The 25,863-nt window shown below is 50.0% G+C and overlaps 1 protein-coding gene across 2 annotated transcripts in view; it reads left to right on the top strand.

The window, feature by feature from the left end:
- The window catches only part of Ksr2 (kinase suppressor of ras 2), a 385,977-nt gene that overhangs the window by 196,100 nt on the left and 164,014 nt on the right, over window positions 1–25,863 (top strand). The window lies entirely within an intron of this gene.

Genomic DNA, 25,863 nt, shown 5'->3' with positions numbered 1-25,863 from the left:
CTCTCCCCCTCCCCCGCCCTCTATGACTTTCATTGAATAGTCCTGGCTGTCTCAGAACTTGCTATGTAGAGCAGCCTGCCTTTGCGTCCCAAGTACCGAAATCAAAGGTATGCACTACCACACTCAGTGTAAAGTTGGGGTTCTTTGAGGTGACATCCAGAGTCCTGGTCACTATCTAGTCCTGACGAGAGGATGTCCGAGGTGTTCTCCAGTGTCTGAGGGTCTGTGTTAGCTGACACTGTGGCGAATCCTACAGTGGACTGGAGCTGACGGGGCCCTTGTAGAAGCTGATTCCATCTGATCAATTCAGTCCTTTCCCAAGAGAGCTGGAGTGGTCTGGGTACCCACTGAGTTGGCGGCCGAGCTGTATAGCTTCCCAAGCCTCGCCTCCTGCTACTCACAATTTCAGGGGACCCCTCCCCCGACATGGTGAGATTGGAGGCCAACTTCCCTCACAGAAGACAGGTCCAGGAAAGTGGTCCTTGGTTTGCTGCCTCTGAATCTTGCTTCCCGTAGCTGCTGATACCGTTCCAGTCACCGGAGGACACTCACTGGCACGATCACTTAGAAAAAATGTGCCCACCGTGCACCTGCTGTGGAATGAACTCCACTCTCTTTGGGGTTCACCATCCACTGATTTCCTTATGATCCAGGTACTGTCTATCATGGCTGGAGTGAGACCTCCTTTTAGCCCAGGCTGGACGTGGCCGCCTCCCTGGGTAGCAGGTGGCAGGTGGCTCCATTCCACACACCAGTGGCTTGAGTTTTATGATGCTTCTGATCATGGTTTATAAACATGGCATTTGCTTTTGCGTCTTGGGGGAGCCTTGAACTTCTAATTAAATTGGCTCCAAGCAGGCGGAAAGCAGGCATCTAGGGAGGGCACGGAACAGCTGTGGGGAAGGTGAGGGGGGGGGGCGCTGTTTCCTCTCGCCGTGCTGGTTGATGTTGTCTTTGGTCTTCTTTCCCCAAAGAGCTGTTCCCTACAAGACTGCTTGCCCTAGCGGCACCCTGTTTGGCTGTCCTAAAGAAAAGTGGTCATAGTTCCAGTGTCTCTTTCTCTTGTGTCTCGCCTCTCCACCATTCAAGGGTGGGTATCCATTTGCCGACATAGCATTATTTTCTTTTCAAACAAAAATTGTGATTAAATTGGTCAAAATGTAAAGTCTGCTGCAGTCAAGTACACAGTTGACCACCAGTCTCCAGAACTTTCCTTACTTCGGTGGAAACTCTAGCAAATAAATCATCTCCCATCACTCCCTGGAAGTCAATCCTTTAGGACACTCATGCATGGGGACAAGATGTCCTCCTTTTACAAGGCGGAGTTAGGAGAGCGCGGTGGGACTTGGGGAACAGAGCATTTAGTGCAGGGCCTATCGGGACCCAAGTGCCCAGAGGGAGCCTTGCCCTGTGGGAGGAGTTGTCTTCCCCTCACAGAGGTCCTGTAGCACCCGTGACCTTGGAATGGAAGCCACCATTGTGTGTTCTCCTCTAGATGATGCCTGGAGACCTGGGGGTTCTCGGAAGCATCTCTGACTAGTTTCTTCTCATTGCTGTGAACGCACAGCCGACAGAATTGGCTCACGGTTTGAGAGCACAGTCTATCACGGTGGCAGGATCATGGTGACTGGCTGCACGACATCCGCAGCGTGAGGTGGAGGGCAATGAAGGCTGGACTTTCTCCTTTTCATTTGTCCCAGGATGCCAAGCACCGAGTGGTGCCCCCATAGTCAGGGTGGATAGTCCCAACATAGTCAAATCTCTTTGGAAACCTCACAGTCACACCTAGGTGATTGTAAAAGCTGTCACGTTGGTGGTGAAGAATAAACACTGCTCCTTCTATTCTTCTTCAGCTTACCAGAGTGGACAGGTCCTTGGCATGGTGCATCTTCCATTCGTTCCATTGGTTTTGCTTGACTTCTTGCGTCCTCCATCTTGGCTCCCCAGACTAGGATCTTGGCTGCTGGAGAACAGAGTGGCTTTGGCACTAACAATGTCCGTGCTTCCTGACTCCCATAACCACTCTGCCTCTCATTTCTTTGAACTCTACACATGTGTGTGCATGTGTGTATATCTGGGTGTGTATGTAGATCTATGTGTGTGCATGTATGTATACGTATACACGTGTATTTATGTGTATATGTTTATGTATGTACATGTGTATCTTTATGTATATGTATGTGTATGTATGTGTGTACATGTATGTTATCTATGTGTATGTTATGTGTGTATTTGTGTATGTGTATACATGTGTGTCTATGTATACTTGCATATATGTATGTTTATGTCTATATCTGTATGTATATTTGTGTGTATATGTATGTGTATGCTTGTACATGTATGCATGTGTGTATGTGTGTTTGTTTATATATGCATTTGTGTATGTGTGTATATATGTGTGTATGTGTATTTATATGTATGTGTGTCTGTGTATATGTATTCATGTGTGTCTATGTGTATTTATGTGTGTGTATATATGCATATATGTGTGTATGTGTATATGTATATATTTATGTGTTTTAATATTAAGATGCATTTCATATAACATGAAATTAGCTACCTAAAGGTGAACAGTCCAATAATTTCTGGTGATATGGAATCACCACTTCTAAATAGTCCCCAAATCTTTTCATCACCCCAAATGCAGACCCATCCAATAGCTACTTGCACCCCTCTTCTCCGGCTCCCGGCTGTTGTCAGTCTGCAATTGTCTCCATGGACTTTGGTGTTCTGCTGTTTCATTTAAATGGAATCCTATTATCTGCAGAGTTGGAGGCTGCCTCTTTTACTTCTGTGTTGTGATGCTCCATCCTTTTCAGGGCCGGGTAATATTCCACAATACAGATATAGCACAATTAGTTTATCTACCTTTTAGCTTCTGTGGATAGTTCTGATGTGAGAGCATGGCTGAGTATGGATTTAAGCTCTCCTTTCCAACTCTTTTACATATATATCCAGGGGTAGGGTTTCTGGGTTGTATGATAATTCTATGGTTAATGTTTGGAGGAACCACAAAGTCTTCCACTGGAGGGGTACCTCTTTCCATCCCCACCAGTACTGAGTGAGGGCCTTGTTTCTCCTCAATAGCACTTATGTTCCTGGCAGCCTGCGGAGGGCAGTGTCTGAGGTTCAATGTCTGGAGTGTGGTATCGGGGCTCCAGGTCTGGGGTTTAATGTTTGGGGTGCAATGTCTCAGAGTGCAGTGTCTGGGGATACAGTGTTGGGGGGTACAGTACCTGGAAGTGCAGTGTCTGGGATGCAGTGTCTGGGGTGTGTTGTCTGGGGTTCAGTGTCTGGGGTGCAGTGTCTGGGGTGTGTTGTCTGGGGTGCAGTGTCTGGGGTGCAGTGTCTGGGGTGCAGTGTCTGGGGTGCAGTGTCTGGGGTGCAGTGTCTGGGGTGCAGTGTCTGGGGTGCAGGTTCTGGGGTGTGGTGTGTGGGGTGTGGTATGTGGGGTGTGGTGTGTGGGGTGCAGTGTCTGGGATGTAGTGTCTGGGGTGTGGTGTCTGGGATGCAGTGTCTGGGGTGTGGTGTCTGGGATGCAGTGTCTGGGGTGCAGTGTCTGGGGATACAGTGTTGGGTGTACAGTATCTGCAGGGTACAGTGTCTGGGATGCAGTGTCTGGGGTGCAGTGTCTGGGGTGCAGGTTCTGGGGTGTGGTGTGTGGGGTGTGGTATGTGGGGTGTGGTGTGTGGGGTGCAGTGTCTGGGATGTAGTGTCTGGGGTGTGGTGTCTGGGATGCAGTGTCTGGGGTGTGGTGTCTGGGATGCAGTGTCTGGGGTGCAGTGTCTGGGGATACAGTGTTGGGTGTACAGTATCTGCAGGGTACAGTGTCTGGGATGCAGTGTCTGGGGTGCAGTGTCTGGGGATACAGTGTTGGGTGTACAGTATCTGCAGGGTGCAATGTCTGGGGTGCAGTGTCTGGGGTGTGTTGTCTGGGGTACAGTGTCTGGGGTACAGTGTCTGGGGATACAGTGTTGGGTGTATAGTATCTGAGGGGTACAGTGTTTGGGTTGCAGTATCTGGGGTGTGGTATGTGGGGTGTGGTGTGTAGGGTGTGGTCTCTGGGTTGCAGTGTCTGGGGTGCAGTGTCTGGGGTGGACTGTCTGGGGATACAGTATTGGGTGTACAGTATCTGAGGGGTACAGTGTCTGGGGCACAGTGTCTGGGATGCAGTGTCTGGGGTGCAGTGTTTGGGTTGCAGTGTCTGAGTTGCAGTGTCTGGGGTGCAGTGTCTGAGTTGCAGTGTCTGGGTTGCAGTGTCTGGGTTGCAGTGTCTGGGGTGCAGTGTCTGGGGTGGACTATCTGGGGATACAGTATTGGGTGTACAGTATCTGAGGGGTACAGTGTCTGGGGCACAGTGTCTGGGATGCAGTGTCTGGGGTGCAGTGTTTGGGTTGCAGTGTCTGAGTTGCAGTGTCTGGGGTGCAGTGTCTGAGTTGCAGTGTCTGAGTTGCAGTGTCTGGGGTGCAGTGTCTGGGGTGCAGTGTTTGGGTTGCAGTGTCTGGGGTGCAGTGTCTGGGTTGCAGTGTCTGGGATGCAGTACCTGGGGTGCAGTACCTGGGGTGCAGTGTCTGGAGGTGCAGTGTTGGGGGTGTAGTGTCTGGGAGTACAGTGTGTGGTGCAGCGTCCTGGCTTATTTCATATTTCCTAACGAGTCATAATGTTGACCTTCATGTGCACACTGACTGCGTTTGTGTATCTGTCTTCTTTGGAGAAACTTCTTGGGTCTTTTCTCCATTTTTTTGTTACTTTCCCTCTCTCTTCTTTCCCTCATTTTTTCCTTCCCTCTTTCCCTCCCTCTGCACTCGCCCCCTACTCTCTTTTGATCTGCATTTGCCACCTCTCCTCTCCAGTCTCCAGCCATGGCAGAGTCAGAGCAAAGGCTGAACCCATTGCCACCTCCATTGGCCTCAGGCAAGCAGCCTTCACCTGCCTGCCTGGCTTCTGTTTCCTATCTATAAATGGGGTCAGGATCCTCCTCTTCCTGCCAGGTTCAGAAGCTGAAGATAATGTCAGAGAGTGTGGCCTGTGGCCGCCCCCCATCCCACAGGACGCCCTATGATCGTGGCCTTGGCCTTATCCTGCTGTAGACTCCATAGGCAGCAGCCTAGCCTGTGCCTTCTGCTGTTGTATGTTTTATCATCCCGGAGAGTTGTGAGATGAATGCCGTCAGCAGAGCCTAAGGCAACCACACCAGTTTGGAGTTTGCCAAGGTTTACGCACAGCTGAAGGGGCCTTTAGAACACCGTGTGCCGGTGCTGGCGGCATGGCCTTTGGTGGGTGAGCAGCCGCCCGTCTGTCTGTCTGTCAACCTGCCAAAGCTTACTGCTACACACTTCACATGCCTTGCGAGTGACCCTGAAGGCTGCAGAACCAGGTGTATTTGCATACCTGGGAGGGAAGCTGGGTGTGGGTGGGGCTGAGGAAGGATGGCTAGAACCATCTCTCAGGAGCCGTGGCCCCATCTCTCCTGACAGCCGTAAGGCTAGGTTGTACCAGCTTCAAGGTATTGAAAGATGCATTGAATTTGACACTGCTCCCTTAGCCCCTCCGCTGTCCACCTCCTTAGCCCCTCCCCTGCCCACCTCACTAACTCCTCCCCTCCCCACCTCCTTAGCTTGGCCCCTACCCACTGCCTTAGCCCCTCCCCTGTTCACTTCCTTATCTCCTTCCCTCCTACCCCCTTAGCTCCTCCCCTGTCCACCTCCTTAGCCTCTCCCAACTCCTTAGCCTCTCCCAACTCCTTAGCCTCTCCCAACTCCTTAGCCCCCCACCTCCTTAGCCCCCCCGCCTCCTTAGCCACTCCCACCTCCTTAGCCCCTCCCACATCCACATCCTTACCCCCTCCTCTGCCCACCTCCTTATCCCCTCCCTTGCCCACCTCCTTAGCCCCTCCACTGTCCACTTGCCAGGTCCCTCCATCCCAAGACTCCATGAAAGGAAGTGTCCCAGCAGACAACAGCTTTCTGGATACTTTAAAGTTCACCAGTATACTGTGTTTTCTTCTTTCCCTCCTAACCCCTAACGCGGTCTTGATTCCTTTCAACGTCTCTTCTCAGAGCTGTCAACAGACAGCGGGTCCCACCCAAAGCCTCGGCCCTCACTCAGAGCAGGTGCGCAGAGTCTCATCTGAATCTGAGTCTGTTCCCGTGAGGTCGCAGATACTCCCAGAGTTGTCTTTAGAATGTGGTTTCTTTGGAGAAACAGCATCAGCCTGCGGACCTGGGGACCTGCCTGACCACGGATCAGATTTTATTCCTGGTGAAAACTGGGAAACGGGTCTCTAGACAGAGCCAAAGCCATCAGCCACCATCAGGGTTTCTTATTTTGAAGCCAGCAAAGTGGCGTGGAGCGAGACCTCTTTGATGTGATAATGTGAAAATGAGAATTGACTTTTTTTTTTTTTTAAAGATCACTGCCATTTAATTAACCTGTGTGCTGGCAGCAATCGGTGACAGACATTTAAATGAGTAGCACGCAGCCGGCTCTCTTCGTGTGTGCATGTGTCAAGGGCTCAGGATAAGGGTCGGACTCATAGGTCTCTAGTTAACAGGATGGGCTGTGTTTTCTTTGGGACCTCGATGAGCAAGGTCTCCAGCCCTTCTGTGCACTAGGGTCTTTTATGACATAGAGTACATCAATGATCCCACTCCGCCACCGTCCCAGTTCAGGGGGCTAAGTTCTGAGTCAGAACATCATGACCATGAACCATTCTTGTCCAGAGCTGGACTTACAGTTTTATTGAGATGCTGCTGGATTTATAGTTTTATTGAGATGCTGCTGGACTTACAGTTTTATTGAGATGCTGCTGGATTTACAGTTTTATTGAGATGCTGCTGGACTTACAGTTTTATTGAGATGCTGCTGGACTTACAGTTTTATTGAGATGCTGCTGGATTTATAGTTTTATTGAGATGCTGCTGGACTTACAGTTTTATTGAGATGCTGCTGGACTTACAGTTTTATTGAGATGCTGCTGGATTTATAGTTTTATTGAGATGCTGCTGGACTTACAGTTTTATTGAGATGCTGCTGGACTTACAGTTTTATTGAGATGCTGCTGGATTTATAGTTTTATTGAAATGCTACTGGATTTATAGTTTTATTGAAATGCCGCTGGACTTATAGTTTTATTGAGATGCTGCTGGACTTACAGTTTTATTGAGATGCTGCTGGATTTATAGTTTTATTGAGATGATACCATCCATCCTTTCTTTGGTTTCCTTCTTTCATGTTTCCCTGTTCCTTCCCTCACTCTTTTCCATCGATTCTTTCTCACCCTTCCCTCATCCTGAACGAGGGTTCACCTCCCTCATTCCTGCCCTCATCTTCCTTCCAACTTCTTTCCTCCACATTTTTTTTCCAAATTATGTGTGTTGTCACAGGCAGTGAGCCTTTTCGCTGTAAAAGATACTCATTACATCTCCTTCGCCATAAACCTTTATGTGCTTCAAGCACATCATAAAATATACAGCGAGTATTCAAGCAAAACGGACACAAATTTATTCACATTTATGTTAAAACACTGTGTATAAAAGCTCACACTATATATGTTGTTTGGCAATTTACATCCTTTATAAGTCGGGGTGCTTTGGGATTTTAAACAAACTGTTCATTTGATCAGGAGCGCCCAAACTGTAGCTTGTGGACTAAATCTGGCCCAAGTCTCTTTGGTCTATAAAGTGTCACTGGAGAACAGCTATGGTAATTGTCAAATTGACAGCTAGAGATATTTCGGTAGAGACTCTTAATTGAAGAATTTCCTGGGCCAGATTGGTCTGAGAACATGTCTGTGGTGGTGGGGTTGACTTGATTGTTAATTGGTGGAGGAGGGTTCAGACGGGCGGCACCATTCCCTAGGCAGCGCTCCTGAACTGTAGAAGAAAGCTAGCTGCTGATAAATAAGCCTGTTTGCCAGGCAGCAGGCAGCAGGCAGCATCCTCCGTGGTTCTTGCTCCAGGTCTCTGTGTTTGAGTGAGTCCTTGTAGGGGATGCTTTGTGGGAGAGCAAGAGGTCTGCCTTCAGGATTCCTGCTGCTGAAGTTCCCAGCCTGACTCCTTTCAGTGATGGACTGTGGGCTGGAATGTAAGCCAGGTGAACCCTTTCTTCTCCTAAGCTGCTTTTGGTGAGGTTGTCTGTTACACCAACAGAGCTGAGCTAACTAGACCACAGGACACATATCCATTGTTTGCATATTACCTGTGACTCCTTTTTGAACTGGACAGTCGATTTGAGTAGTTGCCATGGAGACCAGACAAAAAGCCTGAGACATTTGCTATCTAGACCCTTATAGGAAAGCAGTTTGTTAACTTCTGCTACTAACACCTCCCCTGCCCCCCGCCATTTCTTCTTACTGAGCACATAGAATTCTTCAGCATAGCTGTATACTTAATTAAGATTTCCCATTATTAAGATGCCTACTGCTTTGTGCTGTAAGATGGGGACTTGCCAAATGAGCTGGATCTGGGGTGACCTCGATGCTGGGAAGGAGGCTGACCTTTGAGTCCTTGATACGTATGACTGTGATGGTCATAGCTGTGTGACTGTGTTCCTGGGACCGTATCAGGGTGGGCTTCCGTTTCTTCTTGCCTTCTGGAATGTTCCATCCAGCTCAGCCTCAGTGGCTAAGCTCTCAGGTTCTGAAGTCTGGTTCTTGGAGAATCTGAGCAGATGGTCTTCTCCTCTGCATAGAGCTTTGTCCTAGAACACCGGCTCATTCTACGGGGTCAGTGACGATGGCTTAGGCGAGCCTCTTACTGTGGAGTGATCATATAGAGAGCGTCTTGGAGGCATGAGGGGATTGGGAGGCTTGTTGGGACCCACCCCAGAGATTTGAGGAGCAGAGTTTGCTGTGCAGTTTGGCTTAGTGAAACTTTGAGCCTCTAGTGTTTAGGATGAGGAACCACAGGGCAGGGGGCTTAGTGCTTGCAAGCCCTGGGGGCGTGGCTCAGAGCTGAGCGCTGCCTTTTATTGCTTGCAAAGCTTGGGGGGCGTGGCTTAGTCCCAGAGCACTGGCTTAGTTCTTGAAAGGCCATGGATTCTGAAACTAAGGTTGGGGAAAAGAAACTGATTTGATTGAAGGAAAGAAGGAAAGAAAAGAGATGGGGGAGAGAAGGAGAGATGGGAAGGAAGGAAGCTCCCACAGCATTAGATGATAACTGTTAGTGTGGAACCCCTGCTCACCCCTGCACAAGTCCGGGGAAAACCCCATCTTCCCTTTTCCCCCCTAACCCTGCCAGCTCAGAGAACACTCCTTTCTCTGTGTGGGAACACAGAGAAAATTCCGGGCTAACATGTCATCGTTCCTCATGTCTGCAATTCTGGCAATGTCCCTGAGAGTACCCGCTAAGGGGCTCAGTTTTTGACCATGTTAGGGCGAAACTGGCACACCATCACTCCTCGCCTTAAGCTCTCTCTATAAAGCCCCCTTCTTTTAGCCCGGGTGCGCGACTTCACTGACCTCCGCCCATGAGATTGGTGAACCTGCCGGAGAGCTGCCTCTTAATAAACCTGCCTTTATCTACTTCTAATTTGGCCTTCATCGGCATCATTGAGGGAGAAAAAAAAAATCTGTCAGCTCAGGGATAGATGGAGAGCGCAGACGTTGACTCCAGCTGACCAAGCAGCATATGAACCTGTTTGAACACTTGAGGCTCAATTTTCAGGATGGCTCAGAAAGCCGCAACCCCGGCCCGCAGAGGATCGTCACCAGGCTATCTTAGGGGCGTCACGTCACCAGAATGACCTAATAGGTTGTTGACGTGCCACCACCAGACCTAATTAACTTCAAACCTTTATTTCTCCTTGCTAGTGAGTCACTACTCAGGGTCCATTTCTCCCCGGTGAGATTCTAGTGGGTCTGATCGGCACTTGGTGACTCGAGGAGACCATTGTCATTTAGTGGCTTCTCTAACTGACCCGTGTAGGAGAGAGACAGTCCCCAAGTGGGGAGGGAGGGATGCCTTAAGTCAGACATCTCCTGCAGGGCAGCACACAGACCCTAAGCTTGGATATGTAGTATACTTGTCCGGCTGAGCAGGGAGACCTCTGTAGATGAAGGGGTCCAGTTGCCCTTGGCGACAGGCACACCCCTGTCCTAATTCATCCCAAATGATGAAGCTTTGTGGCCAGCTTGCTGGCTGCATGCATTGAGTGTAGGCCAAAGCTCTCTCTTTGGGGGAAAACACTGTTTCTCTGTGAAGATTTGCCTGTTCTCTGCCTCCCGTGCGCTGGGACTGAAGGTGTGCGTCACAACTGCCAGGCTCAACACTGCTCTTAGTGGGCCACAATTCTTTAAACTCATAAGAAAAAAAAAGAGCCAAAGGCCTCTTTGGAGTCCTTCCAGGCTAGCCACAAGGGACCATGCTCACCTGGACCTTGCTGCAACCCTTCGTGGGACCGCAGCTGCCCCACCTAAGCAAGGGGCAGCCACCGTACCATGTAAATAGGAAGTCTTGAGCTTGGAGCTGCATGGATCCTGATGGGGTGAAGGTCACGGTGCTAAGCCTGGAGGAGAGTGAACTGCCTGAGAGAGAGAGAGAGAGAGAGAGAGAGAGAGAGAGAGAGAGAGAGAGAGAGGGAGGAGGGAGGAGGGAGAGGGGTAGAGAGAGAAGAGGGAGAGGGAGAGGGGTAGAGAGAGAAGAGGGAGAGGGAGGGGGGAGAGAGAGAGGAGGGAGAGGGGGAGAGAGAGAGGAGGGAGAGGGGGAGAGAGAGAAGAGGGAGAGGGGGAGAGAGAGAAGGGGGAGAGAGGGGGAGAGAGAGAGAGAAGAGGGAGAGAGAGAGAGGAGGGAGAAGGGGAGAGAGAGAAGAGGGAGAGGGAGAGGGGGAGAGAGAGAAGAGGGAGAGGGAGAGGGGGAGAGAGAGAAGGGGGAGAGAGAGAGAGAGAAGAGGGGGAGAGAGAGAGAGCGCGAGTGAGCGCTAGCTGGGAAGCAAGGAACTCTTGAGAAATCTGTGCTGAACCCCACTGTGGGACAGGGGACCATGCCAGGTGTCTTAGTTAGGGTTTTACTGCTGTGAACAGACACTGTGACCAAGGCAACTCTTATAAGGACAGTATTTAATTGGGGCTGGCTTACAGGTTCAGTCCATCATCATCAAGGCAGGAACATGGCAGCATCCAGGCAGGCATGGTGCAGGAGGAGCTGAGAGTTCTACATCTTCATCTGAAGGCTGCTAAGGGGAAGACTGATTTCCAGACAGCTAGGATGAGGGTCTTAAACCTGGTACTCACAGTGACACACCTCCTCGAACAAGGCCACACCCACTCCAACAAGGCCACACTTCATCCAACAAGGCCACACCCACTCCAACAAGGCCACACCCACTCCAACAGGGCCACACCTTTTAATAGTGCCACACCCTGGGCCAAGAATATACAAACCATCACACCAGGAACTGTGGTAAGGCAGAGCAGGTCTGAGACCCCAGCACCCAGGCATCCACTTGAGACAGTAGGTAGCTCCCTGTTTCCTGACAGATTCTTGGCCTGGAACATGTGTCCACATTCCCTACGTTGGTCACATAACCTAAAACAGAATTCTCCATGCTAATGAGGTACCTAGAGGCCCTGAGGAAACATTTAGCCAATAAGCTCCCCTTCCCGGACAGTCCTCCCTGCAAAAACTATCTCTGGTCCACCCTGAGGAGTTGGTATGCATCCATTTTCCATAATGAACAATCAATAAATGGTATGGATGTACATTGACTGTCTCTCCCATCGAAATTACCATGGGGAGCATGGAGAAAGCCTTCGCCTACAGAGCCGCAGCCTAAGTCTCCCATAGAAGGCCTCTCTGTGCTTCAGACAACCGCTGCTACCTTCCCCGATGAGCTAAGCTGTGGCTCCCCATTTCCCTAGCCCAACCTCATCCCAGACCCATGGACCCCAGATCCTTCATTCCCAACTCTTCTGTGCAACATTCCAGCAGTGACTGGGTGTCTGGGAGTCAGGGAACCCCAACTTCAGCATCCCACATCTTAGACTGTCTTCCCACTTCCTGAGCAGTATCTCAGCTCTACTCTAAAGCCCAGCACCCAACAGTCAACCACTTCCTGTATTTTGCCTCCCCAGCAGTGTGTCCCACATCCCAGGGGTGGGGTAGAACATGGACCTGCACCCCACAATTTTTTTTTAATTCTTTTTTTCGGAGCTAGGGACCGAACCCAGGGCCTTGCTCTTACTAGGCAAGTGCTCTACCACTGAGCTAAATCCCCAACCCCTTGCGCCCCACAATTTATAGATAAGAAGTTGAGCCTAATGGAGTTAGTTGGCTGTCCCCAGGAGTCCAACCAGCAGAACCCTGCGTGGGCTGAATGCCCCCATGTCTGGACGAAGCTGCTCACTGCCTTGGGCTCTGACAGAACCCACAGACCTACCAGATAAAGCCCACTGGTTAGACATAGTGGGCACTCAGCCTCTTTTGGATGCATTTGTGTGTATGCGGATGCACAGAAGCGTAGAGTCCCAAGGACAGCCTTGGGTGTCATTTCTCAGGACTTGTATTGTTTTGAGATAGTGCCTCTCACCAGTCTGTGCTCGCCAGCTCAGGTAGATTAGCTGGCCAGTAAATCCCAGGGGTGCTCCCCTCTCTGCCTCTCCCACACTGGGATTAGAGCACTGGCCACCATGCCTGACTGTTTGTATTTAACATGGGCACTGGGGATTCAAACTCAGGTCCTCGAGGCTGCATGGTGAGCACTTCTCCATGTGCATTGAGCCATTTGCCCCATTCTAACTTAACTTTCTCCCTGAAGAGAAAAAAAGAGGTGCTGGGAAATGGTCTACAGGGAGTCAAATATCCATCTGACTCAAATAAGTGGTTCCAGTCGGCTTGGGTGGGGAAGGGTCTCTGCTAGCTCTCACGCCAGCAAGGTAAACAAAATCAGTGTTGTGCTTGCTTACAGCATGGATCCTGAGTGCTGTCTTAGAGCGATGTCTGAGTGTCGCAGGTCCTCTCTTGCCAGGAGTTCCAAACAAATCCACCTCCAGAGCATCCAGAGCATGGCTGTGATATATATTTAACAAAGAACTTTATTCATCTTTTTTTTTTTTTTCGGAGCTGGGGACCGAACCCAGGGCCTTGCGCTTGCAAGGCAAGCGCTCTACCTCTGAGCCAAATCCCCAACCCCAACAAAGAACTTTAGAGCGAGGCAGAACCGTGTTCAAATCCCGCCTCTGCCTCTTCTGTGCTGTGTGACCTCATTCAAGTAGCACAACCTCTCTGACATCTGTCTGTCCACCCTGAGACAAGAGGTCCCATCTTGAAGATGACGATGACTTAATGCTTTCATATATATAATTCTCAGCACAAAAGCAGGGGCTAGAAGCCACACCATTTGCTTTTCCCACCCCCAGCCCCCCAATCATCTTCTTCCCGGTTTCCGATGGATGCTCTGCTCCATTCTCTGACCCCAAGTGAGGCCAAGGAGGAGTGGGAAGAAGCTAGCCTAGTCATTTCTCTAGGGAGAGCATCGTTTGTTGGGATGACAGAAGCCTGGCCTTGTCTCACCGGCCCCAGGGAGAGAGCGAGCAGAGACCTCTGAACCAATTTATCTTGGAAACTGTCTTTTCCTTCAGGCAGAGGGAGGAAGGAGTAACTTAGAAGAAAGCATCAAGCCAGATGCCCGGCGAAATCTGCCCCAAATCAGCCATCCTTTTTAATAACGAAGGTTGTCATGAGTCTCGGTTCAATCGGAAATGACAGGCTGTGTAAATATTTGCTCTGTAACTGATTTATGGGGTAGGGAACAACAAAAAATAAGATTAGTCACTAATCATGGGGCTGCAGGAAGATCAGGAAGCCTGGATGCCATGGCCCAGTGCCTGGGAGGCCCAGGCCCTAACCCGGGTTGGCACGTACTGGGAGGGTAGTGGGAGGGATGGGGGTGGCAGTGGGTAGGTGCTATGCAGAGGTATACACCTTGGGGTGTGGACCTGTAGGGTCTATAGGGGAAGGTTCAGGAAGCATAGTCTGTATCTGAGACCGGACTCTAGCCAGACGCTCAGATGAGAACCCAAGAAGGGATGTTTCTTGAATTTGACAGCTGGCCAACTTCCTGCCGGGATGGGTACCTTTGAGAAGCAGGAGCAAGTGTGTGTGTGTGGCCATCTCTCACACCAGTGTGAGGTTGATGGACTGAGGTGGGACCAGCATCCAGGTCAGCACACCCAGCTCTTACTGAGTTTCTTTCAGAGTACGTCTGTGGGGAGGGCCAATAATGGGCGTTATCATTCCTTCTGCAAATGACTTGTGTCCACAGCACACGTAGGCCCAGCCTCTGGCATTCCTGGGTGTGGTGGCCCACACTCTCTTGTTCTGAATTTCCTGCAGGGTCAACTCCATGTACTGCCACTCACTTTAACTCTTCAGTTAGAGCTCTACACACACACACACACACACACACACACACACACACACACACACACACACACACACACAGCCCCCACGAACATGACACACAGAGAAACACACCCTTCCCAGTCTCTTCTCATGCCTACACATTATGCTAGCCCTGAGGTCCATAAAGAACAGTCAGACATGACCCCTGCCTTCCTTCCAAGCAGGAAGGAGACCTTGGTGTCCACGAACGGATTAGGAAAGCAGCTATGTGCATCCAAACCAGGGTCCAAGCTGTAGAAAGCCACGGCTGCTACTGGTGGGGCTCAGCTATCCCAGGAGGAGGAGAGGAAGACCCTGGAAGGAATCTGGGCATCAGGCTGGGCACTGCTTACAAGCTGGGAAAGGGAAGTGAGATTTGGGAGTGGCTTTGAGTGCCCCTTGGATTTTCCTATTTATGGAAAGGTGGGTGAGGACACAGTGTACCCCAGGGTGGGGTCGGAGGGCTCTTATCTACTGAGGTTCCTTGCCTTCTTTTGGAAAGAATCTTCTTGGGGTGTGTCCCTGATAACCTAGGGGCCTGAGACTTCTGGCTGATGGCGTGCCACAAGTAAGTACAGTTGAGTGTGACAGTTATTCCTAAAGTTTCTCGGTAGACAGTTTCCAGTCCTTGCAGAAACTATTTGGGAACTTCCACTCAGCCCTGCCCTCTCCTGTCTTTCTTCTGCGTTTTTCCCTCCAACCAAAAGCCACAAGTGACGGGGAAGAAACATCAGTTTAATTTACCCCTTCCTCCAGCCTGGGCTTTGGCCTGTCACATATGTTTCAAGCGTGCATGTTCACAATATATACATTATATAGGTCATTCCCATATTATATATGTTTCCATTTCTGGGGACCTTTTTCGAGACAGGGTCTCACATAGCCCAGGCTAGCCCTTCAACTCACTATGTTGCCAAAGATGACCTTGAGCTCTCGACATCCTGCCTCCATTTCCAGAGTTTGGGGATTACAGATGTGCATTACCACATCTGGTTTGTGTGGTGCTGGGGACCGAACCCAGGGCTAGACAAGCGCTTTAGCAACCAGGCCACATCCCCAGGGTATCCCCTAGGAGTTAATAGAGAACCATGTATCAGAGTGTGTCAACCAGATCTTCAACACCAGTTACTGGTGAACTTGGAGTATCTAATTGGCAAACTGAACTACATTCCCAAATTTGATCTTGACCTTGGAACGTCTGGAGGGAAAAACACTGAGTCTCGGTGGACCACGTCTTCTGTGGAGGGTGTCACTTTCTTTCTCTGAGTAAAATAAGAGAGAGAAAACGTTGCATATGCCACTTACAATATGTCTTATTATTTAAAAACAGTACTCCGGTTACTAAATTGAAACAGGAGTTGAGTCTAAAAGTAACGAGGTGTCTGTCTCTGAAGCCCGCACCCCCTCCCCCCACAGCCTGCCAACTGCCTCCTCATGTGGATCCTTCTAGAAAATGTGGATACAGATGTCCCTGCCCCAGCATGGCTCAGCTCATGATTCTCCTAGTTTACAGTGGCGTGAAAGCAATTTGCCTTCAGCGGGAGTCGAGCTCGTGAGATGTCTTTGCATCTGTCCGTGGGCTGGCAGGATTCAGTGCGATCTCTCTGCGATGGGCGGTGGCAGTGAGCCGTGGTTCCTGTCTGTCACACGGTCCTGAAGGGGGACGGCTGTGTTTCTGTGCTGGGCTGGGTAGCTGAGCTTCGAGGCTTGGTCGGGTGGGTGTATCCAGTGCCTTTTTAGTCCATGATAGTTCCACTGGGCAGTGGGTTGATTGGGATGGAACCATCCTGTAAGCAGAGGAGTTCTGTGCTCCTGTGTGTGCCTTAGTCATCTATAGGACACACCAGCTGAGGAGGCAGCCGGGGCTTCCCTGTATCCCTCCCTCCTATTAAATCAACCAGCTTGTTCTAGAGTTAGGTCTCTATGGGCTACCATTCACCCCCACAGTCCCACCCTGGCCTAAGCCATTATTGTCTTGTCTGGGTGTCCCCCTGCACCCCCCATGTCTTCTCCCTAATAACATTTTTTTCCTGGTGAAGGAGATAAAACTCAGGCTTTGTGCATGCCTGACAAGTGCCCTGCTGCTAAGCTACACCCTGAACCCCTTACTTGGGATTTTAGGCCATGCACATGCCACAGTGTGTGTGTAGAGGTCAGAGAGACAACTTTTGAGAATAGGTTCTCTCCTTCGACCACGGGTCCCAGGGATCAAATTCAGGCCGTCGGGCTTGCACCGGAAGCACCTTTCCCCACTGAGCCATATCTTCCACCCCAATCCATTCTTGCCCCACCAGACTCTATCTTACTTTTCAAGCAGAGAGATCCTTTAAGAATGGTCTGATGGTATCCCCCTCCAGCTTCCCAGGGCCGTTGGAATAGAGTTCAATAGTCTTCCAAAAGTGGCAGAGCGGATCTGCAGAGGTCTGGTCCACTGCCCCCAGCCTGCGTTCTGAGTTCTCTGCCCTGGCTGTCCTTCCTCACCCTCCGGACAGCACCCCTGCCTCCCTCTTGACCTCAGACCTTCCCAAGCCTTACGTCTGCCTGACATTCAGGGCTCTACAGAATGCCACATCTGTCCTCTCCAGGATTGCCACCATGTTTCTGGATCTTACAGCCCCAGACCGGTTTGCTGGGTTACCTGGGAATGAATACACATCCTTTAAAGGCACAGTGACACAGGGGCCGTACCACACGCACCACATTTACTTCTCCATCCTTCCACTCCATAAGAAAAGTTGGTGAATCCTCCACTTTGACTCTATCCAGCCTGCAGCTCCTCCATTTGATGGAACGGTGGTAATTTAATTGACCACTCCACTCTGAGGCACAGTGAAGATGCTTCCAGTCTCTGGCTAGGCAAAGTTAATTTTGCTACTACAGGGAGATAAAAAATATAACAAGAGGAAAAGGTGGAGGAAGAAGAGAGGAAGGAGAAGGGGGCAGAAAAAGAGTGGCTGTTGGAGCTGTTGATCTAGCGGTGAATCACTGTGGGGGTTCACTCCTCCATTCTGGGAGTTGGAGTGGCTGGGAGTGACCAGGTGTTCTACCTTCTATAGCACTGGCCACTAACCACGTGTGGCTTTTTAAAAGGTCTGAATGATATTAACTAGTGAGTGTTGTTGTTGTGTGCACACATGCATACCCATGTTCCCCGGGGAATGTGTTTGTGTGTGTGTATATGTGTGTATGTGTGTGTATGGGTGTATATGTGTGTATATATGCATGTGTATGTGTGTGTATATATGTGTTATGTGTATGTGTGTATGTATATGTGTTATGTATTGTGTGTTGATGTGTGTGTATATGTGTGTATGTATATGTGTGTATGTACATGTGTGTATATGTGTGTATTTGAATGTGTGTGTATGTGTGTATATGTGTGTATATGTGAATGTGTTTGTGTGTGTGTATGTGAATGTGTGTGTGTGTGTGTGTGTGTGTGTGTGTGTGTGTATGTCAGAGAACAAATCATGGGGATCCCAGTCATCGAACTCAGGCCATCAGGCTCGGTGGTGGCAGGTCCCTTTATCTTCTGAGCCATCGCTGGTGCTCTTTAAATGACGCCTGACGTAACCATTGAAGGGATTTTCTGTCTTATCTTAAAATTTGAGGTTAGTTGGCGTTTGAGCAGCTTTGAGAAACAGCACAGATTTAGGCAAATGAATGGCTCCACTCTCTGGAAGGCTCTCTCAGCGCCTTGTGGCTGGGTGGTGGCACGGGGGAGACGGAGGTGCACACCCATGTGGCCCTTGCTTCTGCTATTGCTGCTAGGACTCTTCTGGGACAAGATTTTAGTGTAGCTCAGGCTGGCCTGGAATTCCCCTGCCTCAGCATTTCTGTTCAGCCCCCGCTTCCTTCCTCTGTTTGAACATCCCTCATTCTCTCCCTGCGGATTGTCCTCCGCGTTCGCTGCCTCAGACCACCCTCGCTTTAAGCCCTGAGGCTCTACTCTGTCGTGGAGGAACCAGCCCTGTCTCCCATTAGACCTGCCAATTAAATCACAGCTATTCCTCAGCCTGAGTCTCTGAACAGTCAAAGTCGTGGAAAAGAGGGAGCCGTGAGAATCACACCCGGAGAGTCCTAGAGTCCCCACGCTCCGTATTTGAGCACGTCTGAGATCTGAGCATGAAGTCGCCCCAGTGGTACTGGATTGGGATCGGACGTCATAGCATTGTGTGGCTGGAGCTCTGGGCTAGGACTCTGGTGCATCCTGTGACTCAGTGGGTTCATCTGTGCGATGGTCCTGGCCTCGAGGCTGAGGCCCCTAGACCTTCTTGTGTTCTTCCCATCAAAAGTGGTATTTCAGCCAGGAGTGATGGCCCACACCTTTAACCCCAGTGCTTGGGAGGTAGAGGCAGGAGGATATCTGTGAGTTCGAGGTCAGCTTGAGGAGTTCCAGGACAGCCAGGGCTATGCAGAGGGATCCTGTCTCTAAAACTAAAACAAAACAACAACAAAACAAAAACCAAAGGAACAAAGTGGTATTCCTGAGGGCTCTTCTTCCCGGCATGCTTCTAGACCTTAGAGATGGCAGTGGATGAGACAGGGATGGAAAGGCCCAGTAAGATAGATCAGAAGGTAAAGGTGCTTGCTACCAAGTGTGACCATCTCGGATGATCTCTGGGACCTACAGGACAGAAGGAGAGAACAGATTCCTGCAAGTTGTCTTCTAGCTTGTCCATGTGTGCTCATACACACAGGACTTTGTTAACACACACACACACACACATGCACACACACAGACTCACACACACATATACACATACATACACACATATACATAGATATACACAGACATACATACACAGACACGCATACACACATACGTACACACACATACACATATACACATACAGACACACATACACACATACATACACACATATATACACACATATACATAGACATACACACACAGACCCAGACACACATGCACACATACACACACTCACACACATACATATATACACACACTCACATACACACATACACACATATACACACATACATACACACATACATACACACAGACATACACATATACACACATACATACACACAGACATACACACAGACACACACAGACACACATACAGACACGCATACACACATACACACACACACTCACACACATACACACATACATACACACATATACACACATATACACAGACATACACACACAGACATAGACACACATGCACACATATACACACTCACACACATACATATATACACACACTCACATACACACATACACATATATACACACAGACATACACATACATACACACACATATATACACACATACATACACACAGACACACACACACACATACCAGACATAGACACACAGATACATAGCAACACAGATACAGACAGATACACACACACACACACACACACACATATACCATAAGACAGGTGGAACCACAGATCCATTTTCTCACTACAGAACTCAAGAGCAAATGCAGAAATGAATGCACAACTAGAAGTGACATTTGTGGAGGGGGCTGAGGCAGGGGCATTTCAGTGAGGAGCGCCCATGAATGACAGCAGGTGCCAAGGAGCCCCTTGAGATAGGCACAGGACCGTAGACCCGGAAGCAGAGCCTCTTCCTTGGTTCTGAGGGTGAGAAGTCAGGCTCAGGGGCTAAGGCAGGTTGCCTTCTCCTGAGGTCTCTCTCCTTAGTTTGCAGATGGCCGCTGCTCTGTGTTTCCAAGGGGCCCTTACTCTGTGCCTTCCTAGTGTCTTTCTTCACAGGAGGACACTAACCATACTGAGTTAGGGCCCCATCCCTATGACTTCATCTAACTTTATCTGCTTAGGAATTTTTGTTTGTTTTTCATTCTTCCCTTCCTCCCTCTGTCCCTCCCTCCCTTCCTCCCTGCCTCCCTCCTCTCCTCCCTCCCTCCTCTCCTCCCTCCCTCCCTCCCTACCTCTCCCCTCCCCCTACCTCTCCTTCCCTCCTCCCATCCCTCCTCTCCTCATTCCTTTCCTACCTTCCCCTCCTTTCCTCTCTCCATTCTTCCCTCTTTTCTTCCTCGCTCTCTTTCTCTCTTCCTTACCCCCTTGACAGGGTCTTCATGTATTTCCATCTGGCCCTGAACTCACTGTGTAGTCAACAATGACCTTGAACTCCAGATTTCCCCTTGTCCCTACTTCCTCGGTTCTGGGAATAGGAGACATTTGGGTTCCAACCCTGGGCTTTGTTCTCACCAGCCCAGCACTTTACCCACTGAGCTACATTTCCCGCCCCTGTAAATGAGACCTTTCAGGACCCAGGATCCCATTACACTTACATTCTGAGATTCAGGGTGGGGGTAAGGACCTCATTATTTTTGGAAGGATAATTTGTTCCAAGCCTTGGGGGAGGCTTTGGGTGGGAAAGGGTTACACCTCGAGGGTCTCATTTGAGGACAGTTCCTACCCCTCTTCATACAGGGACAATCATTCTTTGCCCTGTCACCGTGACTCACAGACCTTTATGTGTGTCCAGACTCAGGGGTCCAGGGCAGAAGTCTTCTTCACAGACACATGCCCATGGTCACTCAGTTTTGAATGCTCACCTGGCTTTGCCCCCTATCCAGAAGCAAAAGCTCTTCTGGACAAAGGACAGAGGCAAGAGGAACCTCAGTAGGTCCCTGACAGACACAGGACACAGCCAACTGGAATATTCCTGTCTATTTCATTGGCTCCTTAAACAACCCTGGTAGAAGTTATTTGTACCAGCAAAGACCTGGGGACTCAGAGAGGTTAAGGCAGTTGATAAAGGTCACACAGCTAGTCAAGGGGTAAATGCACAGTACAGACAGTATTAGAATGGTTTCTCTAATTTACTAAATTACGGCGATGCCACATTGGTCGTTTCAACCTTTTAAAGGCCACGCTCCAGGGCAGCTTAGAACACTCACAAGGCTCAGCAGTCACCCTCTCTGCCCACTTCCGGGGCCCTTCATGAGCCCAAAGCAAGCAGCAGAACAGCACCTCTGCGTGCACTTGGCCCCACTCCCCTCCTGTGCTCCAGCCCTCGCAGCGGCCAGCCTGCTGCCCGTCTCCGAGGGCTTGCCCATTCTGGTTGTTTATATAAACTGGAATGTGTGGTCCTTGGTGTCTAGCTTCCTTCCCGAGAGCTCCGAGGTCCACTCCTGTGAAGGCTATGAGCTAGAACATCAGAAGACTGAAGCGTGTTTGATTGCTCAGACAGATTCCATTTGTCTTCTTTTGCCCGTTGATGCGCACTTGGGTTTTTTTTTCCCCTGCCCTTTGGTGGTTGTCATTTACTGTCAGTGTTCATGGATACTTCTTGTCTGAAGACTTACCCCCTCTCCCCTCCCCTTTTTGGCTCATGTCTATGTGGTAGAACTTCTGGGTTGCACAGAACTCCCATTCTACAGTCAAACCATGGGCAGTGTTTTCTGTAGCCACCATGCCCTGCAAGGTCTCACCAGTGATGCCTGTGGCTTCCCGGTCTCCTCATCCTCATCAGCTAGGGGCCATCCTCTTGTGTTTGAGCTTGGCCATTCCAGGGAGACTGAGGTTGTAGTTTGTTATCATTTGATTCATGGTTCCCCTTCACTAATTCTTTTAGTGTCTCTGTGTCTCTGTGTCTCTGTGTTTCTCTGTGTCTCTGTGTCTCTCTGTGTCCCTGTGTCTCTCTGTGTCTCTGTCTCTCTTTTTGTCTCTGTGTCTCTCTGTCTCTCTCTGTGTCTCTCTGTCTCTCTCTGTGTCTCTCTGTGTCTCTGTGTCTCTCTCTGTGTCTCTGTGTTTCTCTGTGTCTCTGTGTCTCTGTGTCTCTGTCTCTCTTTTTGTCTCTGTGTCTCTCTGTGTCTCTGTGTCTCTCTCTGTGTCTCTGTGTTTCTCTGTGTCTCTGTGTCTCTGTGTCTCTCTGTGTCTCTGTCTCTCTTTTTGTCTCTGTGTCTCTCTGTCTCTGTGTCTCTGTGTCTCTGTGTCTCTCTGTGTCTCTGTCTCTCTCTGTGTATCTCTGTGTCTCTCTGTGTCTCTCTGTGTCTCTGTCTCTCTCTGTGTCTCTCTGTGTCTCTGTGTCTCTGTCTCTCTTTTTGTCTCTGTCTCTCTGTCTCTGTGTCTCTGTCTCTCTATGTCTCTCAGTCTCTCTATGTCTCTGTCTCTCTCACGCACATGCACACTCACACACTCACACACACTCTAATACAAATACACACACAGCAGCAGTAGCAGCAGTAGCCCTGAACACAGCAAAATGTCTGACTGGCTAAGCAGAAGCCCCATCTTTGGTGAGTTCCTTGGTGGGTTTTTATATATCTTCTGGGGGAAACTGTCTCTTTCAGGCCCCTTACTCACTCTTCACCTCTCTGAAAAACCTCCTTTTCTAAGCCATAACTTTCTGATAGAAATGAAAACCTTTTGGCTGTGAAGCTTCAGGTCAGACTGGCCCTGGAAACACCTTCAGCATGGCCACTGCATTAAGGAGCATTGGCTTGCTGTCTGCCCCATGGAGTGCAGGGTGCACCTGGGGCGGAGAGCCTGTGGGGTGAGACCTTTCCTTCTGGGGTCTGGGGCTCACCTTGTCTCACTGCTTTTAGTAGTTAGCTGCTTGTGCTGAGGTCTGGGAAGATCATGGCCAGACTGTTTTCTTTCTTCATGCATCACGTGGTCCAACTATCTATGCCGTCACAGTCTGTCCTCTCTGAGTGTCCTCCTGGTGAGGGGGAAGATGGCAAAGTTCAGGGATAACTTCACATCTCGTCCATGTGGCTGCTCTGCCTGGGTAGGGATGTGACTCAGGATGTTTCCGCATTACTCTGTCAAGATGTCTGTCTCCCGCTTCCTTCTTGCCCATACTACTGTATTCGTTGTTTATATCCTGCAATCTTCTCCTTCTTTCATCCATCCCTCCATCTATCCATCCATCCACTCAGCTACTCAGCTATCATCCACCCATCCATTCATCTATCCACCCATCCACCCACTTATTCATTCATTCATTCACTCATCCATCCATCCATCTATCCATTGATCTATCCATCCACTTAGCTACTCACTCTCCATACATCTGTCCCCTCATCCATCCATCCACCCAGCCACCTACTCATTCATTTATCCATCCACTCAGCCATCTGTTCATTTATACATCCATCTATTCACCTGTCCATCTGTCTGTCCATCCATCCATCCATTCATCCATATATCCACTTATCCACCCATCTATCCATCCATATATCCATCCACTCAGCTACTCATCCATCCACCCACCCACACACCCATCCATTCATCCATCCCCATTTCCCCTCCCTCTTTCTGTTATTCCTTCATCTCTTTTCTCCCCTCTTCCTTCTTTTCTCGTTTTCTCTCTCACCTTGTTCCTCCCCCTCTCCCCCTCTCCATCTTCTCATTCATTGTATCTCCCTTTCTTCTCCTTCCCCTCCCCCTCTTTCCTCCTTCCCTCCTTTCTTCCACCTGTCTGTCTGACAGTTATCTGCACTCATCCTGCCCTCGTGGCTGTGGATTGGTAGCCACACCACTTCCGGCATCTCTGAGCTGCTAGTTGGAGCAGGACAAGGACACCGGTCTTGCTTGGGTTGGCGGGATGCGCACAGCTTTTTGCTCAGGGGCTTGCCCATGCCTTCTTCCCTTGCCAAGGATGGAGAGTTTTCTGGGCATTTCACATGAAGTCCAGCCTGGTTTCAATGCTCAGCTTCTTGCTTGGCTTTTTACATGGCTCTGTGGCCATTGGACTTAGCCAATAATGTACAGCCATGCTTGTGGCGGGAGACGGCACACAGGATTGTCTGGGCCAAGCTGGCTACCTCATAGGTCCTCTTGTCCAGGTGAGAAACTGAAGCCCAAAGAGGACATTTCCTTCCCGATGACTCAAGTTCCCATCTTTCTGTCCCTGATCGCTGTGACCTGGCATTAGTGCATACACCTTAAATCCCCACTGCTTGATACCCATGGGCTGTATTAATATTGGTTCCTTCTTCCTCATTATCCCAGCCCTGGGCAGGGGTGTTACTGGCTATAAGCTTCTGTAAGGGGGAATGCCCTGAAGGAACAATAAGTAGGACTGACTGCTGCCACAGGGGTGGCTGGGCAGGCAGACACAGTTGGCCTCCTGCAAAGAGAGAATGGCTTTTTTATGTGGCTCTCCAGGGTTGGCCTGGCCTTTTGCAAGTAAGCTTTGCGGCCACCACCAGAGGGCGCTCAGGTCCATGCTGGGCTGATGGGAGTGTGGGCAGGTGGATGGGAAGGCATTGAGAGACCAGCTCCGTGGGGGAAGGGAGACACTTCTAACCAGAGTATGAGGTGTGTTTTGTGCCACGGAGTGCCAAGCCAGGGGCTGAGAGATGCGGTCATGCCATCTGTAAGGTTTCTGTCCGTGGGGAGCCAGTAGTTAGGAGTGGGAGGCAGAGAATCGGAATGTAGCATGATATCCCTGGGCTTGTTCGGAACACTCACTTCAGCAGCACCTACTGTGTGCCAGGTAGCTCACATAAGCAGCAACTACTGTGTGCCAGGGAGCTCACTGAAGTAGTGCCTACTCTGTGCCAGGCGCCAAGCCAGTTGCCAAGGATGGAGCAATGAGATATCCAGTGTCACCTGCCCTCGAGGCCTGAGTTCTGCCAGAGAGATTACAAGTGTGGGGAAAACTGGAAAATATGACCATACAGACAAGACAAGGAAAAAGGAGAAGCTGCTAGTTCAGGCTGGTGGGGACACACCAGAACAGAGTTATCAAGACAGGGATCGAAGAGAGTGAGCAGAGGCGAGAACTCTGGGCTGTCAAAGGCGAGAAGGCTACCTTGGCTGAGGTGCATGGGAGAGCGGCTGTAGGGAGCCATGGTTGGGAGCTGGGGGTTAGGATACAGAGGGTGAGGTTGTCTCAGAGAGTTAGGAGAAGATGTTACAGATATGGCCACTTTTGAACTGGACCGTGGAGTATGTGTAGGAGTCCACATCAAGCAGGGGAGGCAGCAAAATAACAGGAAGGTGCAGTCCCTGGGGTGACCAGCCTCAGGGTGGTGGCACAGACACAGGTCTGGTTAAAGTTATGACGAGGCCTTGGGAGCCACTTCTGCTAGGTTCCCCTCGTCTTACTTGCTCCAGTGTCCCCCTCACGCAGAGAATGGTGGCAGGATGTCCTGCCTAAGGTAACCTCAATGGTTAAATGAGGGGACCCCTAAAGTCCTTGATTTTTGTCTCTGGGGTGCAGTTTGTGTGCTTAATCCTGAGTCTCGGTGACAGCTCCTGTGGCCGCTGATACTGTTAATATTCCCAGCCTCCTGATTGGTAAAGGGCGGGCTTTTAGACACCGGTGTTCTGTGAGACGCCCTCGTTAGCTCTCATCAAAGCTCAGTCAGCAAGGGGCCGGAGTCCTCCGGTCTTTAGTGCTTCTGTCTCATCTCTGTCCCAGTGTGAAGAATCTCACGGGAAATTGAATAACTTTACCTCCCAGTGATCTGTTTACAAGGAAGAGGGCCAGGAAAAAAAAAAGAGAGAATAAAA

This window comes from Rattus norvegicus, chromosome 12, assembly GCF_036323735.1.
Source record: "Rattus norvegicus strain BN/NHsdMcwi chromosome 12, GRCr8, whole genome shotgun sequence".
In the NCBI taxonomy this organism is placed as follows: Eukaryota; Metazoa; Chordata; class Mammalia; order Rodentia; family Muridae; genus Rattus; species Rattus norvegicus.
The sequence above is the reverse complement of the archived record's forward strand: the minus strand, read 5'-3'. Positions and strand labels throughout refer to the sequence as shown.